This window comes from Puma concolor, chromosome B1, assembly GCF_028749965.1.
Source record: "Puma concolor isolate L17-30 chromosome B1, mPumCon1.1.hap2, whole genome shotgun sequence".
Taxonomy (NCBI): domain Eukaryota; kingdom Metazoa; phylum Chordata; class Mammalia; order Carnivora; family Felidae; genus Puma; species Puma concolor.
The window spans coordinates 103,353,932-103,375,131 of record NC_141670.1 but is presented as its reverse complement, the minus strand read 5'-3'; positions in this window follow the sequence as shown (position 1 = coordinate 103,375,131).

Genomic DNA, 21,200 nt, shown 5'->3' with positions numbered 1-21,200 from the left:
AGAATGACTAGCTAATCTGTAAAGGAAAATCTTGAGTATCTGAGTTACATTATACTTTAGAGCAAAATCTGCATAGCACCAGGAAAGGAAAAGTTGGATTTAATGCAGAGCAATTAGTATTATGCAATAAAAATGAAAAGAATTAAGAAGTAATGAGATAGTGTGCCCCAAATCATCCTTCCAATGCCATCATTTGCTGGAAATTTTCCAAAAGGAGACAGAAATGTAAGGATTCCATTTTAATTGCACAAAAAAGGGAGAAAAATGCTCAACTGCCATAAGAACATGTGGGAGGTAGATGAATTTTGAACCAAAAGATGAAGGTAATATTATGACTCTGGAAATTTAATGTCTCCACTGTGACTTAAAGTGTTGTAGCTTATAGTAAGCATCTTGGCAAAAGCAAAAAATGGATATAAAGCTGGAGTAATTATCATGAATCTAAATTTCAAGGTATGAGTAAGGAAAAAAGGTGAATGCTAGCTAAAATTCTTTCAAGCCACTTATTCTTTAAATGCATCAGGGCTTTCTTAGAAATAACTTCATTGGGATAAGAGTAGCAAAGTATCAGCATCCTGAGTCGCATCTAAAAATCAATAATTAAAGCTCTTATCTATATAGAATAATCACTTCATGACTTGTTTCCTTTGTCATCATTCAGAAATTTACAGTGAATTGGATATAACCTTAACTCCCTTCTTCTCCCTTCTTCCCTTCTTCATTTCCATTCTTTTTTAAAAAAAAAATTTTTTTAACGTTGATTCAATTTTTGAGAGACAGAGAGACAGAGTGTGAGTGGGGGAGGGGCAGAGAGCGAGGGAGACGGAATCTGAAGCAGGCTCCAGGCTCTGAACTGATAGCACAGAGCCCCACGTGGCTGGAACTCACAAACTGTGAGGTCGTAACCTGAGCTAAAGTCGGATGCTTAACTGACTGAGCCACCCAGGTGCCCCTGTTTCCATTCTTTTGAGGGGAAGGGATAAAGTTATCATTTCCCAAACAAAGGACATTAGTTGAGGATTTTTATGGACTTGCTAACTGTATCAATAGCTATTGTTGCATAAGAAATGACCTGGAAATTAAATGGTTTCAAACAACCACTTATTTAGTTTATGATACTGCACATCAAGTAGGCAATTTAGGGTGGTATCATCTGGGCTCCCCCACATGTCTGCATGTACCCATGTGATGATGGGTAGCTCTGCCTCCTGGACTTGGCTGGCACCTTTTGGCTCTCCTCCATGTGATTTCTCATCCTCCAGCAGGCTAGCCAGAGTGTGTGTTCAGGTTGGAGGCAAAGGTCCAAGAGAGAAAGTGGAAGCATGCAAGGGTTCTAGAGGCCTAGGCTTAAACCTGGCACATGTTTACTTCTGTGGCATTCGTTTAGCCTAAGCAAGTCACAAGGCCAGCTTGATTCAAGATGTGAGAAGCAGACTACCTCTTGATGGGAGGAGATGCAAATTCACATTAAAAAGGCATGGCTAGGGGCGCCTGGGTGGCTTGGTCGGTTAAGCGTCTGACTTCAGCTCAGGTCATGATCTCACGGTCCGTGAGTTCGAGCCCCGCGTCGGGCTCTGTGCTGACAGCTCAGAGCCTGGAGCCTGTTTCAGATTCTGTGTCTTCCTCTCTCTCTGCCCCTCCCCTGTTCATGCTCTGTCTCTCTCTGTCTCAAAAATAAATAAACGTTAAAAAAAATTAAAAAAAAAAGGCATGGACACAGGGAGACTATTAATTTGGAGCATCAAGTGATCCATCTGCCATACTAGCTACTGTTCTTCTAGCACTTTAAGCTATTTATTAAAGAAACATCTTTTTATTCCTATTTTACTAGGTCTTTTAACTTAGGAGTGAATGTCGAATTTTATCAAATGTCTTTTTTTTTTTTTTTTTTTTTTTTTTTGCATGCGTAGAGATGATCATGGATTGGAGGTTTTCTCCCTTGGATTCGGATAATATGGTGGATTATCTTAACTGATTTCCTAATACTAAACCTTCATTGCATGACAGGAAATAATCCCCTCACCTTGAATGTGAGCAGCTTCTGTGGCTTTTTTCCAACTAGTAGAATATGATGGGATGTCATATCTATTATTAAGTTACATAAGAATGACCTCTGTCTTGTTAACAGACTCTCTTCCTTACATATTTTGATGAAGCAAATTGCTGTGCTGGAGAGGCCCACCAAGGAAATGAGGATGGCCTATGGGCAACAGTCCTCAGTCCAATGGCCCTTGAAGAACTGAAATTCTGTCAACAGCTAGCTCCTCCCCGGTTAAGTCTCCAGATAAGACCTCAGTCCTAGCCATACCTTAGTAGCAGTCTTGTGAGAGGCCCAGAAGCAGAGAACCCTGCTATATCATACCTGGATCCCTGACTCACAGAAGCTGTAAGACAGTAAATGTATATTGTTTTAAGACTGTAAGTTTATGGTAATATGTTAACCAGTAAGAGATAACTAATACACATTGAGTAATAGATTCTCATGGTGAGAAGGATCTTTCAAAAATCACACAGTTTGGGGTGCCTGGGTGGCTCAGTCGGTTAAGTGTCCAACTTCGGCTCAGGTCATGATCTAATGGTTCATGGGTTCAAGCCCTGCATTGGGCTCTGTGCGGGCAGCTCAGAGCCTGGAGCCTGCTTCAAATTCTGTGTCTCCCTCTCTCTCTGCCCCTCCCCTGCTCATGCTCTGTCTCTCTCCCTCTCTCTTAAAAATAAAAACATAAAACAAAATTTTTTTAAATAACACAGTTCAAGCTTACATTCTATTGTGAATCTCCTCAAAGTGCTATTCACCTTATGTTTAAATGGCTCAGATGTCAGAAAACTTACTAATATGTAAAGTCGTACATTCCATCTTGGGAAAATAGTTCATTTTAATAAGTTAAGTATTTTGTTCAGAGGTCCTGATTCTTACCTAGATATTATACCCATTTCTTCTTCCTTAGAACAAACTTCAAAAATAAGACCATTATCCTTTTTATCCCTATCTTCTATTGTTATTTACACTATAATGAGACTATGAACATTCTGAGACTGGGAACCAGTCCTCTGTATTTTGTAACAGTGACTGTAAGGATATGTTCAACAAATGTTGGTGGAAGAAAATGGAATCATAAATGTTAAATAATCCCAATTCTTCCAAAATCTCTTCCATGATACTGTTTTGTGTGTGTCTTATCATCTTTTCTTAATCAGGTGCCCACAAATGACACCCTACCATCTCTACCCTATAATTCTCTTCATTTTCCTCTGTATTTTCCTTCCCTTTGTCTCTCTGTATAACATACAATACTCTGGATAATTTCTTCCAAACTGTATCCCAGTTCATTAATTCTTTCTTCACCTTTTCAGCCGAACCTGAGGTCAAATCCATTCACTGATTTTTCAATTTTGGTTATATTTTTTATTTCTAGAAGATCTATGGGTTTTTCTTTTTCAAATCTACTTTGCCAGTTTTTATAACTTTCTATTTTTTGCAGATGAATTCAAGTTTATCTTTTATTTATTTATTTATTTCAACAAAGTCAGCATAGTTCTTCTGTTGCCTCCGAAGTCTTTTGGAGTCTGTTTATGGTTTCTACTGGTCCTTACTCAAGTCTAGTTTTCTTATATTTCTGGTTTTCTTTGTGTGTTGGACATTGTATGTGAAAATCATTTATGGAAACAATTTGAGGTCCACAAATGAAAGTACTAGCCTCTAGAGAGAAGTTTTGTTTGCTGCTGCTAAGCTTCTGGAGCACTTTCACCTTAAACTAAGTTTATGTCTTGAGATAATAATTAAATCACAGGCTTTCATTTTCTTCTGGACTGGTTCATGCCTATCCTGAATGTGCAGCCTCTTGGGGGAGAGCTCCCAGTTTACTGAAAAGAGGTCTTCTACTGAATTCTCCACTTTGAGTCATTCTCCCTTATCTAACAAAGCCATTAAAACAAAGCTTCTGATTTACCCAGATTGGGAAATTCCTTCAAGGCAAAAGCATTTGTATGCCCACTTCCCTTCTGTGCCAATTTGCCTTCCAGAATTCTCATTTTCTCTTCACTTTTGGCCTTTTAAAAAACTGTCTTGTTTCTTTGATGATTTTAAGAATATATTTCTTTTAAGAATTTTGGTTATGTGACTTCGGACAAGCTATTTAACCTCCACATGCCTCGATTTCCTCATCTGTAAAATGGGGTTAATAATAGTACCTACATTACAGGATTACATGTAAAGAATGTAATGTATGGTAAGTATTCAATAAATGGTAACTATTACCAGTATCTATTTTCATACCATCTTATTTGTTCCCTTTAGGGTACTTGCCATTCTCAAAAGTTGTCTTATCTATTTATTATTGTTGTTTCTCCTCCACTAGACTATAAACCCCACATTTTCATGTTTACCACTATAAATTGAACAATACCATTTTAATTGAATTAATGAATTTATTCAAGCTTTTCACTATATAGACATTAGCCTTTACTCAATCCCAGTAACTCCCAAATGAAACATAGGTCACTTTCTGTGAACAAATAATCCAAAATCTATTTTATAGCCAATTCTTTTTTAAACTAGTACGTTAAAAACTCATCTTAATCCAAGGAAAATTAAAGAATAATTAGACCAGATTTTAAATTTAATTGCCAAAATCACTTGGATATAGAGCATATTACTTCTGCCTGGGAAAACAATACCTCTCTTCAGATTTAAAAAAAATACCTTAGTTCAAGTATCCTTTAAAATTTACATATGTGCTCATTTGTTGAATATCTCAGTCTTTCACTATTTATTCTAGTTCTGTGGACTCTTTTCTTTCATGGAGCCATACTCCATTTATTGCCGTTCAGGGATATTCAGCATGTAATGTCTTATATTACAACCTTTTGATAAAACCACTGCAGTATGCACTCTAATCCATGCCAATGAAAGGAAAGGAATGAACTGTAAACATGTCTGATTATGTGAGTGCCTCTTTGTGGATGGAAATGCCATTTGGTTTATAATCTGATGGCTTAAAACTTCACTATCATCTCTGTGTTCTTTTGATTCAGAGTCTCAGAAGGATGTGGATCATTTTAGACATGATACTGGGTTTGTCTTAAGAAACGCTCCCCACCATCTGTCTTGGTCACAGTTGTCTCTGCTTTGTTGTCTGTGGGGAGAACAGGCATTGACTTCTGCAGAGACACCAGGAACCCCTTCCTCAAAGACATCTTGCTCCAGCTCTCTTTAGCAGCTTTCCAGTAGGCAAACACTTTATTGCCTTTAATTTTTTTTTTCAATTAGGATAAGATAGAGGGTTAAACTTAACATAAAACTTTTATATTCTTTCTGCTTACAGAACACATAGGCCTTTGCAAAGAGAAATCTAGATGTTAATACATATTTGTAGAGCATACTCAGCTTTATACAAACATTTCTCCCCTCAATTCATGTGCATGTCAGATTTTTGGAAATTAAACAGTAGTCACATACAATAAGCGGTCTTTGTATTAAAAAAAATCTGAGGTGAATTATTTTAGAAAGCATAGAGTGACAGGGAGGAGTAAGAAGAGATGAAGTTCTATATGAACATATAAGGGCCTCCAGACACTCCCTGATTCACCCCACACTACTTTTCATTAGTACCCTGGGTTCTTTAGTACCAAAATTTAGGGGCAGAATTTTCCCCTCAAAGCACAAAAAGAACTGTGTGTGTGTGTGTAAGGAAGGTAATAGGGGAAAGGGAATCAGATTATAGTCATTTAAGTAAAGTCAGGTTTCAGGCTCTGGAGAAGTTGAGTTCCAAGGGCTTGCAGACCTGGGGTGTGAAGCTGCGAAGAGAGGGTTAGAGGAAAACTATGTTACAACACAGGGATAGAAGCTGGGGGACTGTGGAGAGCTTCAATGCGGCTTTCCTAATTCTCCTTTATGGTCTGGTGGTGGATCTGGCTGGCCAGAAGTAGGACAATAAAGTGAAGAAATGGTGACTCTAAGTGGAGTAAGTACTTTTAAGGAATTTGTCTACCAAAAAACAAAAACAAAAGCAAAAACAAAAACAAAAACAAAAGAATAAAGGATTTAAACTGGATTTTTGTAAAGTATGCACTAAGATGGTTTGCTTCTTAAGTTTAGGATTTACTACACATTTGAAATACTGAAATCTTGAGGTTTTGGTAATGTTAACATAATAGGTATAATTTACAAATATATTTGTTCTTCAAATAGTCTCTGTAGCTAATGGGGCTAATTTCCAGAAAACAGACTTTAGTGTCTGTGATGATTAGCAACCACAACACCTTTTGGTGTCTATTCTTATTGCTACTAATAAGAACAAGAAGCTAAGAGTAACAAGAAGGCCAGTGGAATTCCAAAGCAGGCGAAATCTAGGGCTATGTGAAAAGTCCTACAGGGAGTAAGTTGAAGTTTTCTCAAGTTACCACCTCATCCAGATATGTATACATATATGTTTTTGTAATCTGATTTAAAATCCCTGTTCTTTTCATCTTCTTTACTGCTTGAAGACATTTCTTTCATGTGTATAAACTAAAGATTTGGGGCTTAGTCATCTTTTCAATTGATCTATGTCATTTAACCCCAATGCCTCATCAATTTCCGCTGCCCTGTCTCCATAAGTTGTGAAGGCAAATGGTCCTTCCCTCCTGGCAGCTGAGGACAAGGTCCTGCTCAGTTCTGATTCGCTGAGACCATTGCATCTGACTAGTCCTGGCCAGTCAGAGGGCATGTTCACAAGGGCAGGCTGCACTTTTTGTCTCTTACTTTTCTAAGATGGTATTAAACCATTGGAAAGATAGCAAGTGAAATTTCCTTGAAAACACATCTCTTTTTAAAAAGTGGCTGTAAATACTTACACATTTATATTGTCTGGTGGTGATAATGACATGTATTAGTCAGATCTCTTCAGATTAAAAGTGATTGGATTAAACTGGATTAAACTAAACTGAATTAAACCAAAAAGAGAATTTGTTATTCCTCATAACTGAAAGTCAGGGCTAGAGTTCCAGCTCACTGGACCCCATGTGCTCAAAAGCAGTTGTTGGAAATCTGTCGCTCTCCTTGCCTACTTGCCCTGCTTGCCCCTGCACTAGCTTCATTCTCAACCTCTGACCAAGTCATGAGAAAAGTGTCAGCCAGCAGCTCCAGGCTTGTATCCTATCAGTTTATGAGCTCCAGCAAATAATGAGCACCTCTTTTCCAACTGTTCTGGCAGATGTCCTGGAGATAAATTTTATTTAAGGAGTGGCTGAGTAAAATAACCACTGAGTCCAGGGGTCTGGACCTTACTGGCAAGCCAGGCTTACACCATGTGCCCACTCCTGGAGATGGGGTTGGGTGTGAGGTCAGCCACATGAACAGCAACAAGCGATAAGTGGGCTACGAACCTGTGTTAGGTGGGAAGATTTCATTATGGCTCAGCTCATGCCCCATGTTCTCAACAGGCCTTTTCACATGTGGATAAGGCAGACCCCTTTTTACCTAACAGTAGAAACTATTCTTGAAAAGGGGGAAGAGACAATAACTCATGTGAGGAAAGCAGCTCTCTAACAGAAAACAAAAACAAAACAAAACCAAAAACAAAAAACCTGGAGAGACAGCAGAAAAAAAAAATAGCATGAGAAATAGAGTCGTTAAAAGAGAAATTTAAAAAACAAATAAAAATAACTATAAGCAAATACAAGGATAAGTAAACAGCTATAAAGTTAACCACCACATTTGCTTTGACCAATTCCTATAGAATACAATCTTCTTTAGTACTAAGCTCCCTGAAAATGAGTTGCATTGACCTGTTTTGGCTTACTCCAGGGTATCCCTCTTTCTCGTCCATTCCTGCTTTCTACTTTCCATCCCTTCTATTTTCTTTCTGACTGCTCAATCTGTACTGACAGCTTCCTCTTTACATTGGCAGCTACTGTCTTCAACATTTTTTTTTTACCAAATTTTGTGTCACCTCTGCAGAATCCAATTTTATTTTGCATTCTTTCTAAGAGATATGAAAAAGAAAAAGGTGAAGAAGACATTCTACCACACCACTGGCACAGTTATTTGATATACCAGAACTAAGGCTAACTAATTTTCTAAATTAATTAAGAATTCCATGCTAGCAGAATATGAAACTAAGGACAGGGCCCTTTGGAGCTGGGCTCTATGCAACTATAAAGGATATACACTCATGAAGCTGACCCTGTGCAGAACTCTTTGGTTACCTTCCCAACTTCTATATTCAGATGTTCCTTCTCTTTTGCACGACTGTCCTTTTAGGGAAGGCTGGTCCCATCTTCAAATCCAGGAAGATGGATTAAATCAAGAGTATATCCCCATTCCTTTTGTCAGTTACTGGTTTACGCATGAACACATGTCCCAGTGCTGGCCAATGGGATCTGATTTCATCTTTGATGAAAAGAGACACCAGAGAAGAAATAGCTCTTCTTTCCTAGACATTGTCATATGTGCATAACTTCTGGCATTGGTATAGCCATCTTGCTATTGAGGGTAATTTCCCTGAAGAGGGCAAAGTGGAAACAGAGAAGGAACCCATCAATTAGCTGTTGAATTAACTAGCCATGAAGCTACTCCTCCTTAGGCTTCTTGGTATATGAAATAATAATTTTTTTTATTAAGCCAATTGAGTTGGGATTTTCCTCTTATAGCTAAAAGCAGCTCAATTTATATATCTTAGTAATCAAAGAAATTCTTACATAAAAGTAAGTTCTTACAAAAAAAATAACAGAAAAAAATTAAATGGAAGTGTTCATTGTGGTGCAACATAGGAGGACAGGCTTCTTGAAGATATTTTTTTCCTCGCTGAAGAGGCCATCTCATACTGTCCAGTTTCCCTCTCTCATGTGAGATGTTAAAACATTTAGAAAGTTTAAAAATAAGAAGCAAAGAAACAAAACCTATCAAATGAAACGCAAACTTGGATTTCAGAAATAGTTTTGACAATACAAACTTTGAATTTACAAATAAGATTTCCTGAGGATAACATGTGAGTTAAAGCTACCAATCCAGAAGCAGAAATAATAAGTCCTTGAATGTAAGCACATTCATTAGGCCACCTTTGACATTACCACCGCAAGTGACTTATATCTAGCTTCAAGAACTTGCTTATTGGCAAAACAGGGATAAACTAAAGGGAAACATTTTTTGAGACACTGCCAAGTAAATACACCCTGAAGCTATTTCTTACAGTCAGGACTCTGTCCATAGTAATAGGAAATCTAACTCAAGTTGATTTAATATTACATAATCAGGGCCTCCAGGTAGACTGGATTGTGGCCCAGCTGGATCCAGGCTCAAACAATTAAGGCTCTTTCTTTCTCCATCTCTTGGCTCTGCCCATCCTTGAGAGATACAGTGCTCTGATTGGCAGGTCTCCTCCCACACCCTGCCCTGGCTCGGAGAGGCAGAGCTCCCCTACCCCAGCCTTATAGACTGAGAGTGTAGGAGGGGTGATTTCTGAAGGATAACGTAGGTTTTGTTTAAGAAGATGGGGAAAGGATTCTAGGCAGGTCAAAAGCAAGCTTCTTATTACTGTTTTGCAATGAATTACTGTTGGAATTTTAGTTTATTAATAGCAAATATTGCAGGGAAAGACAAACGTTATTCAGAAGTCAAAATAAAGAATTCTAGGGGCACCTGGGTTGCTCAGTTGGTTAAGCAGCTGACTTCGGCTCAGGTCATGATCTCACAGTTTGTGAGTTTGAGCCCTGTGTCGGGCTCTGTGCTGACAGCTCAGAGCCTGGAGCCTGCTTTGGATTCTGTGTCTCCCTCTCTCTCTGCCCCTCCCCTGCTTGCACTATGTCTCTCTCTCTCTCAAAAATAAGTAAACATTAAAAAAATTATTAAAAAAAATAAAGAATTCTGAATCCAACACTAATGTATCTTGAATTTAAGATTTTTTTTCTTAATATACCAGTTCAGTTTTGAGAATTGGGTTAAGATTTTAGTCTTCTACTCAATCATTCTGAAAGCTAATTCCATTTCTTAATTGAAGGGGATTTGTGAATTCACATATGTCTGATCATCAAATGTAAATTGAAAAAGGAATGCAATTGAAACCAGAGACATTATATATATTGCCAAATCAAAATGATGACAGGTTAAAGAAAACAAAGCAAAATTCTTGAGTGAAGCTATCTATTATGCTCCATCAAAGTGGCAATTAAAAAGCCCGGATGTAAAGTACATGACTTAATTGGACTCATACAACATTTCTGACTACTTGTCAGAAAAGACAATTTAGTTATGAAGTTGACTTCATGTATTAAAAAGCAAAAGTGTGTTTTACTCTTTTTTTTTTTTTTCTTAAAAAGCTTATATTAAAATCTTCTAGTCACAAGATACTGAATGTGTTGTTACCGGAAAAATTTCAAGAAGGACTTCCTATGAAGCAAAGGGCATACTTCTAATTTCTATTTCTAATCCCAGAACTTTTTTACTATAAGTTCAGGGATTCACCTTGTGAAGAACCAGATGTCCACATCTGCATGAATTCGAGACTGCCTCATTTTCACTGGCACAAAGACAACTACATTAGTTTCTTGTTCCAGGAAACAAGACATTCATTATCTCAAATAGAGGTAACTTGAAAACTTTGCAGTAATTTATAGACATTATGCAATTGTAAGACACTGTGTTATTCCAAAGGTGGGAGAAAAATTAGCTATTTAAGAGGCGGTTTATCTAAGTCAAAATTATAGCACTGCTTTGCAAGGAGTTTTCTCGCATCTCGTGCAAGCCCAACTCCTTTTTAAGTTATCACCTGAGGGGCTGTGCACTGCTACAGTCAGTACAGATGGCAAGTCCTAGGATGGCAGTGAAGGTCTTGACTGAATGAAGAGATATCTAAAAAAAGCCCAATTCATTCAATATCATCTTTTTATATCTTATTAAACAGGCAGCATCCATCACCACAATGTACAATAATAATATGCCACTAAGAGGAAAAAAATGCATCTGACACGAAAACTGGCTGTGGCTTTCTCCCTTATAAGGAAGAGGTCGCATAATTCATTTCAGTGGAGAAATCTGTCTCTGTCTGTCTGCTGTCTCATTGCAGAGACTAGAGAAGAGGCAAGGGGGGCTGCGAGACCTGGGGCAGGGACCCACCATCATAGAATCTTCGGCCATTTGAAAAGGGCTTGATACTGAATTGGGGAATAGAGGTTAGACAGCTGCAAAGTGCTCTTCCTGCCCATCAGCAATGGGAAGAACCACTGTTATTGTTATTGTTATTGTTTTTGTTGTTTATGGCAGCTGAAGAGGGAGGCAGAGCCAGAGTTGGGCAATTCAGTGGGAAACTAGAGTTGGTGAAATAGCTAAGGATCTTCAGAAGAAGCAAGTCTAGCATTACATTTTAACTTGTCTGCCCCAGAAATCTGTGATGTAACACAAACCGGTATAGCACCTAACTCCTAACCTTTTGAGAATTATAAGCAAGTTTGTTAGACGTGGTAAGCATTGAAAGAGAAATCAAAAGCAATGTATGGCATTCCAAACTAAAACGAAAAGGCTCAGCTAATGTGGGGTACTGTAAACTTGTGGAATGAGAAAGATAATGTGGGATCCCTGGGCCAGCTCCTCAGAAGCTGCGTGGGTTTGGGTGAGTCACTTACCCTTCCTCAGTCGCAACTGCCCGTGGCACTATGGGAATTGTGAGAGTTGGCTTTACCCACTGGAGCATTGCCCTGCATCTTAAGTGAAAGGACAAATGGGAAATTGCTTTGTGAACTGCAAAGACTTACATCTATTCGAGTTATTATTCTAGAATTCTAGTGCAAACGTGACTGTCCCCCAGGTATTTAAAAACAGCCCATCTTCTACATCAAAAGTCAAATGCCAGAAGGTGAGATTATAACTGCTACCTTCAAACAAGACACCACTTGTACCCCGTCACTCATCTACTCATGTGGGGAGAATTATTGGCAGGAAGGCAAGCAGCGATGGCAGCAAGGAGTATTGATGTCAGCAAGGAAAGGAAAAAGAGCAAACACAGTCCACCCAAACCCTATCCCGGCTCTCACACTGTTGGTTATAGACACAGTGTGTTTTGTACCCTGAATATTTCTCAAGTACATTCTTTATTCACTCCATCACCTGCCTTCCTTCAGGTGCTTGTTGCCTTTGACTGGGCACTGTACCAGCACATCAATCCACTTCCCACACCGCCGCCACAGTTTTCTTTCTAAAATGCACATGTGATCACGTTGCTCTCCAGCTTAAATCCCCAGACTGCCTTCCCAATACCTGGATGAGGTGTGGAGTTCAAGCTCAGCAGAATCCCCACAGTCAGCGCTCCCCGCTCCCAGTGCCTTGCAGCGCCTCAAATAAGCCACAGAGCCACGTCTTTGCACTTGCCCCTCCCCCTCCTTGTTTTCTGATGCTTGTTCACTGGATGCAAGAAGAGCCACTTCTCCGCGCAGCCTTCTTCCGTATCTGCTCCGATCCCCATCCCCTTCACAGCACCCCACACACCCAGAAGTAGTTAGGGGTTTTCTCCAACCCATTAACACATTATGCATGCTGCTTTTATGGCATTTTCCACAGGGGGTATCATTATTTATTTTTCTGTCTCTTCCACTAGACTGTGAACTCCCTGAGGGTAGAGAATTCCTCAAATTTGAATTCCTAGCATCTAGCACATAACAGCTTTCAATAAACAGGTTTCAAAAAAACGGTTTTCAATAAACATTGGGAAAATATAGATGTATTAACACTGACTTAAAAATTCTCCATGTTAGCTCAGTTTTTTAAAAAATGACTACATTAGCAATATATTCTAGAATCACAGCTTGCTTGTAATTTTCTGTCTTATGTACTCAGCATGGAAATTTTTTCAATCAGAATAACTGAAGTCGTAATCATTTAAAAGAGGTGTCACTAGCTAAATGGATTCTTGTGCTTAGAAAAATATGAGTGCAGTGATTAACAGAAAAATTCCAAGACATTTTTCTTTATCCTCATTTTCATGTCAAATCTCCTTTTTTTTGGAACCTGCAGTAAAGTTTTGACTCTATTAATTATGACATTACTGGCTACTGCTATCATTATGCTATCAGCATAACGACAATGTCAAGAATGCTGAACTGTGAAAACCCAGCAGAGACGAAGGAGCATGGAATAGGGAATATTTCGGTATGAGAAACTCTCTAAAGGACTAAATCCAGTGCCCAGAGACCATTATCTGGTAAAACAAAAAACAAAAAACAAAAAACAAAAAACAACCAACAACAAGATTTGTCTGACCATGGGTATAAGCCAAAAGCATTTCATTTATACTGGGCAGGGTACTGTACATAAGTGGGACAGAAGTATTTTAGCTGCTTTTTCTGTGTAATGGCAACGATCACAGAATTCTATAGAAAAAGCAAGCAAAATGCATTAATTAATGACTCGCTCTCTGGAAAGCCACAATTTACACTAGACTTGGTGGTAACACTGAGGCGGGCATGACATTCAAATTGGTCTGACTTACTTGGTGGAAAATTTTTAAGGGAAATTGGTAGCCTTTTCCCCTTTCTCCATTTTTTAAGAGGCTTCCTTAAGTGGCACATATCCATTAAAGTCCATAAGTAAATGTTGCTTTCGTGTGTAGGCTGGGATTATTGCTCTTTTTGAAAGGACGCAAGAGACCTGTAGGTGAAAGGGTAGGGCAGCAGGACATCTTTTCCTTTTCATCCACTCTGTCACTACTCTAGCTTGTGCCCTCATCATCTTGTGCCTGGGACATGGCAACTGCCTCAGACATCTCCCATCACCCCAGTCTACCTTTTTCTCTGGCCTTTGCTGGGCCACCCAGCTTCACACAGGATCACCTTGGAGCACCTGGCTGCAGAAGGTGCTCTGAGCATCTCTTGATTCATATGCTGGGCCTTCTCTGATGCCTCAGTATGTGATGCCCATGGGACCTGCTGGTCCTCTTACCTGCAGTCTGACAGTGGGTATAGATGGGAGCCTTGCTCCTTCATCCCTTGGGTGGATAGATCTGAGGCTCACCCTACATGGTTCCCCAGGAAGTGCCATCGGCATCAAGCCCCTATAGCCTACAGTGGTGGCCAGACAACACACCATTGTATTGGCTCTCTTCCCTCTCTGTTTCACTCTATCCAGTTCCCCACCCTTGTTCATTGAGATCACTTCTCAAAGTGAACTACCTGGGTGCAAACCTTGTCTCAGAGCCCTGCTTTCTGGGAACACACAGACTCTTCTAACTGGTCTGTGACAGACAGACTTTTTCATTAGTAACTGTAATGGGTAGAAATATACTTTTTAGTATTTGCAATAATGATGTCTCCACTTCTACTTTGTAATGGGGGGGGGGACATTTATTTAGTCCAAGGTAAGTCAGCATCTTTTGGTTAAAAAAGTATTTTTAGATTATTGCAGTGTCTGTCCTTTAGCATTTAAGCTTTTGGTCAATTCTGGATTCTTTCCCTCCCCTTCTCCTGAACTTCCTCCCAGATGCCATTTAAATTCTGAGATACTGAAATATCATCCTGGCGTCTTTTGCTTTTTCTGCTATTTGCCTTCTTCCTTCCTAGACTTCCAGACTCTCATGGTCTAGTAATAGTAAGAGATTATAGAAAAAAAATTACAAATAAGAAAAATATTTCTAAAAATATTACAGAAATAGGGGCACCTGGATGGCTCAGTAGGTTAAGGATCCAACTTGATTTTAGTGCAGGTCATGATCTTATAGTCATGAGATGAAGCCCTGAGTCAGGCTCTGCACTAGGTGTGGAGTCTGTTTGAAATTCTCTCTCTCTCTCTCTCTCTCTCTCCCCCACCTCAAACCCTCTGCTCCTGCCCCACTCATGTGTGTGCCTGCTCTCTCAAAAAAAATAAATAAACTTAAAAAAATTACAAATATGTTATTTCCTTTTGGGCCTTTCCCCTCTTTTTCATGTCTACTTCATACCATTGTTGAATACTGCCATTTTTACCATGTCAGTTATCTGCAATGGGGCCAAGAATGGCATCCAATTTATACCCTCTAACATCTAATTTGAACTTGTCTTCTCTTCTTCCAGCTTAAAGTTAGTGTAAATATCCCTTGAAGTGAAGGAGGTACATAGGGTATAAAACTTGGGGTAATATTGGGAAGGAGAAAATGGGTATTAGGGAGGTGACCAGTAATAGCCATTAAAGTTGCCACTGTGATATGCTTTTCCTACTGTCCTTCATGTGACTTCCTGCAGCAAAAACAATGCCTGGTTCAATAACATATGTTTGCTCTTGAGTACACAGATAAACTACATTTCCCAGTTTCCTTGCAGTCAGGATGGAACCATCTGACTGTGTTCTGGACAGTGGAATGTGAGCAGAAGTGATTAACACTACAGCGAGGTTTGGCCCATGAAAATGTCCCATGTACAGTCCTCCATTTACTTATCTCCTCGGTGGTAGCCTTGGAAACCACACATGGAAGATGATGACATCAAGAGATGGAATCAGTCTAGGACTCTGCGTGACTGGGGACAGGTGAACACCTTATTCTCTCCCCACTCTTGGCCCCACCACATTAGATTGGGATGCAAGTGAATAATTAAGGTTTATCGTGTTAGGTCACTGACACTTGGAGGTTGTTTATTATAGCAGCTAGTGTTATTTACCCTAATGTATCCCTCAGTATCATGCATGGGAATTCTCCTGCCTAAAATGAATTCTGTCTTCCCTCTTTTTTTCTAATCAAAATCCCACCAATGTGTAAAAACTCAGCTAAGGGTCTTACACAATACACAAACTTTCCAATGATTGCTACAGCTCATGGTGATATCTCTCTTCTAATTCCTAGGATGCTCTTTCCCATTTAGATCTTAAATATGTACTGCTTTTCCTTGTTATTTACTTTTCTTTTTTTTTTTTTTAATTTTTTTTTTCAACGTTTATTTATTTTTGGGACAGAGAGAGACAGAGCATGAACGGGGGAGGGGCAGAGAGAGAGGGAGACACAGAATCGGAAACAGGCTCCAGGCTCCGAGCCATCAGCCCAGAGCCTGACGCGGGGCTCGAACTCACGGAGCGCGAGATCGTGACCTGGCTGAAGTCGGACGCTTAACCGACTGCGCCACCCAGGCACCCCTGTTATTTACTTTTCCATGTGTATACGTTTACTTACCCAACTAGATTATCAATTCCAAGTGGAAAAAATGATCATTATTATTGTTATTATTATTACTTGACCCCCCAAAGCAATTATCACCGATCTGTGTAGGTGAATAAAAAGTCAGAAGTTATATAAGGCTTATAAATGTTCCATAAATATCATCGTATGCTTCTAGCATGGGCTAAATATAAGAATTTGGCCCTAGTAATTCTGGCTCACAGGTACAACAATGAATTCTCTGAGGATAAAATTAATTCCTATATATAAATAAGCTGTTCTGAAAGTTTGCTGTTTTCCTCAAGGGCTAATTAATGTTAGCATTTCCTCTGCCTGTACCCTAAATGCATATTGAACAATATCCCAGGTTGTGAAAAAAAGAATTAGAACGTGAGATCTCTTTGAAATCCCCCCCCACCACCACCACTACCGGTTTCCTGTCACCCATATTCAGCTTCTTTCGAAATGAAAGTTAGCAGGTTTAGTACAATCTGTGCTGGATTTTATGAGTCTACTTTTTCAACAACAACAACTTCTTTAAGTTCCTGAATCTCCTCTTTCTGACCCTAGCTGTTAAACAGTCAAATTTGTCTCTTTTCTAATTGGGACGGAAGAACAAGATAGTAATGTGTATCATTCAGGTGGCCATGATTTACTTTGCAATTAAGCAAAGGGGTTTAGGGATGAAAGTTTCAAACATAAAGATTAGAACTTGAAACAAGCACATAATGAAAAATTTTATATAAGCGTCTGTTTTTGAAGATGCTGGAAACCATTTTAAACTGGGGGGAAAAAGTTGCCTATAGATTTTGATGCTATAAAATGTGCCAGCTTTCAAAAGTGCAGATTTCTCTGAACTCCTATTCATTCAGCGGGACTGGGTGCCAGCAATCTGCTTTTCTGCCCAGTCAGTGCACTTTCATTTTGAGCTGGGGAGAATACCTCTGCAATTGTAGAGTTCATGCCCTCCAGTCTTTAGTCTATTCTCCACTGAAGCTACTTGTATAGAGATCAGTCTCTGCTGGTTGCACCAGCAGTTCTAACAATCACACAGCATCCAGTCTTATCCTTTTCAAGTACCAAGTGCAACATATTAATGATGAAGAGTACATTTTCTAGCCTTTCAAAGAATAACTTGAAATGACACAGTAACATGGAAGAAATATCTAAAAACCAAAGAAACATTTTTATGGGCAGTCTATCATTCTTGCATTTTAATTTCTTAGCAGCCAAAATTGAACCTCTGGCTCACAGGAAGGGAGGATGAGAATTAGGATATAAGTACGTTGGTTCATGTTTTCTTCCTGTACAAACTCTAATGTTAGAATTGCCTTTTAATATGTGGTCATAGTTTTTGGTTTGTTTTTTGCTTTTGTTTTTTTAAATAGCCATCAAGGACTTTCAGCAGAGGGTTTTTTTTTTTTTGGTGTTTTTGTTTTTGTTTTTAATATAATTTATTGTCAAGTTAGGTAACATACATTGTATACAGTGTGCTCTTGGTTTTGGGGGTAGATTCCGTGATTCATCGCTTACATACAACACCCAGTTCTCGTCCCAATAAGTGTCCTCCTCAATGCCCATCACCCATTTTCACCTCTCCCCTGCACCCTCCCTATCAACCCTCAGTTTGTTCTCTGCATTTAAGAGTCTCTAATGGGTTTGCCTCCTTCTCTGTTTGAAACTATCTTTTCCCCTTCCCTTCCCCCATGGTCTTCTGTTAAGTTTCTCAAGTATGAGTGAAAACATATGATATCTGTGTTTCTCTGACTGACTTACTTCACTTAGCATAATACCCTCCAGTTCCATCCACATTGCTGCAAATGGCAGGATTTCAATTTTTCTCATTGCCAAGTAGTATTCCATTCACATAACTGTGTTTCTCAAGGCAACAGGTTTTCCATGGTCATACCTCAGAGCTGCCCAAAGTGGGCCTGAATGTGGGGACTTTTCTTCCCCTTCCTACTGCAGTAGTTTTGCTTTTTGTCTGTTTTGCATTTGGATTTCTACATAAAATTTACAATTACAAAAATGGATTCTGGGAAGAAAAAAATCCCTGAATGTTGGAATCATGGAAACATTTATTTTCCTCTAATCGGTGCAACTTATTTTTCCATATTGAAATAACCAAAATATTATGTTGTAGGAATGTGTAGAGGATATTTGCTCCCCATTCCCTAGCATCCTGATTTCCTTCGGGGAATTACCTGTCTCCCACTGAATGTGATGCCGGCAGATGGTGAATCTGGGACCTTCCCTCCATAACAGCTGAAGTGACCGATCTCTCCTCTCAAATTCCCAGGCCAGCAAGGGGGTATGCGTCCTCAATCAGATGCTCTCTCCTAGGTGTCTGCATCTGCAGTAGGGGACACAACAAAGGAACATAGGTACTTTGCACATTTTATTAGTGGTATCCTTACCTATCAGAAGACTCTGCCAGGATTCCTCCTTCTTGGTCTTCCAGAGCTGCCTTGGTGCCTGCCCATTTCCAAGTAGATTGTCCAGCCTCCTGGCAATTTAAGGAGCCCCTGATAACCCTTCCACTCGCACATGTTTTTCACACTATGTATCTTCATTTTCCTTGCTTTGCTGTTTCTTAGCTCCTTCTGGATCAGACCATAAACTACCTTATGGCAATCCTCCACTAAAATGTAGTTACTTGCTGTCCTCTGAGATGTATCTTTCTCTTCTTGTAAGGGCTTTGGACCACTTTCACTCTATCTCCATCTACTCCAATACATAGACTCACCATCTCCCTGTTTTTGATTTGTTCTTCCCATGTTGATGCTGATATCTCAATGTGTCCCTGCTTCTCTATTCAGCATGCTACCCCAGCAATGGTATGAAAGTGTGTAGGCCTCAGTTGTTTGGAGAGTCAGAACACTTGCTGGGAAGATGAAGGTGAAGAAGATCTGAATCCAGCGCAGCGAATCAGGAGTGCAGAGTGTCAAAACACAGGTGGCGAGGCAAGCAAGTGTTAGAGAAGGGGCAGAGAAAGGGCACAAAATCCAGACACACAAGGAATTTAGGACTAGGTGCCACAATAAACTGAGAAAATTATTTGAGGTAAGGTATAGTTTGTACAGAGGCTTCTGTGTATTCTGTGCCAGAACAGGGGGTATTCTGGTAAAGATGCCCAAGCGCCACCCGCCCCCAAAATAGTATGGTTTTTTTCTAAGTTCTATCTGGCCTTCATGAAGACAGTCCACCATTTTATTAACACAGTGGGGAAAATAAGATCTTCTTGATATGTCATTAAATAATGATATCTGTCATTTATTGAGTGCTTTCTATATGGCAGGCTCGTTGCTGAAGTGCTTTGAGTGTAAGGAGAATTGAGGCTGAGAGAGGTTAAATCACCTGCCCAAGATCACACACGAAGTAAATGGGAAAGCTGAGATTTAAGCTCATGTTTGCTAACTCAGAGCCCAAGTTTTTAATGATTGAGCATCCATACCATAAATTGGACTGGGCTTTGGAATACACACATAGCTGCTTCTTCCAACTCCAAGCTTCTAGCTGGCATAAGGCAGCATTCAGTAAATACATGTTGAATAAACACATACGAAGGAGCCTGTTAACCCTCACTCGTTGGAGTAAGAATGGGCAGAGTGGCTCTTGTTTGACCACAACCATACAGCTTTCATCTGGGAAACGCTTCTTCCTCTGCTCTAACCACATGCAAGTAGGAGCTGCCCTTCACTTACAGATTCCACTCTTGTGCCTTCTCTGATTGGGTGGCCCTGCTTGCAGCTGATTCCAGGTTTGGGCTCAGCTGGGAGAACACGAACCAGGCCAGACTTCCCCCGCCAAACTTTCAACCGGGACCAGAGTCCCAGTCTCCCTCTGGTGATGAAGCCAGGAGATATCTGGCCTAAGAGATGCTGGTGGTTATATACCCATGAGGTAATAGATCTAAGAATAAAAAGCTGACCTACAAGTGATTGAGAGACAGGAATCATAAGGAGAGATGGAGGGAAAGTAAGAATAGCAGAGTCTGAGACCTGGTATCAAGTTGTTCTCAAGTCCCAGCACTAGTTGGGTTTAGTTATGTCCACCCAAAATAGTTCTGACCAAGACAGTGGGTTTATAAAAATTTCCAGCACATTAAGTTCATGTTACACTGAGAGAAAGGGGGAAATACTTCATCTTCTGTCTCTGCATATGACATATGCTTCTCCATCTCTAAACCTAGACCATTCAGTACTAGAAGGAAAGATAGTGGGGGGATTAACAGAGCGGAGACACAAATTCTTGAAATAATTCACAAGTAACACTTCTGTTTTCTTGTCTCACTTGCTGACTGTCAATATTTCTACATTGTAAGGAAGCTTTCCTAACCATTAGGTAGCGAGAAATAAATTTGTTACAGTATCACATATTTCTACAGAATAGCTGGTAATAAAGTTTTGTTTTGTTTTGTTTTTTTTACTCTGAAGAACTCTGGGGCAGAGAGGGGTTCTTTGCCATCATAGTCATGAGGAAGGAAGCTGATAATTTAATTTATCATTAAATTATTCTAAAATAAATAATTACTAAAACATTACTATTAACTATTGATTTGTATAACAGGTAAATTAGGACATACTTCCACACCTTACAAAAAATACTTCATAGAATTTCTGCAGAGTATAATATAATGTATTGCCTTAACAATTTATAGAATCTCCTTGGAGTGCCTGGGTGGCTCAATCACTTAAGCGTCCAACTTCAGCTCAGGTCATGATCTCGCAGTTTGCAAGTTTGAGCCCCACGTAGGGCTCTGTGCTGACAGCTCAGAGCCTGAAGCCGACTTTGGATTCTGTGTCTCCTCTCTCTGCCCCTCCCCCTCTCGTTCTTTGCCTCTGTCTGTCTCAAAAATAAATAAACATTAAAAAAATTTTTAAAAAAGAGTGTGGACAACTGAGTCCTACTTGACCTTTAAAAATAATAAATAAAAATATAATCTCCTCTTATGGGAAAACCAAAGATTATGGTGAGTCCACACATATTTAATTCACATATAATTTATTTAAAAACGTATTTATTACATGAAGCTAGGCTGCCAAGTATGGCTATACAGTCTGTGTACTGCATATTGACAGCTGGCTTGAGGCACATGTGGTAGCCAAGTTCCAGCCC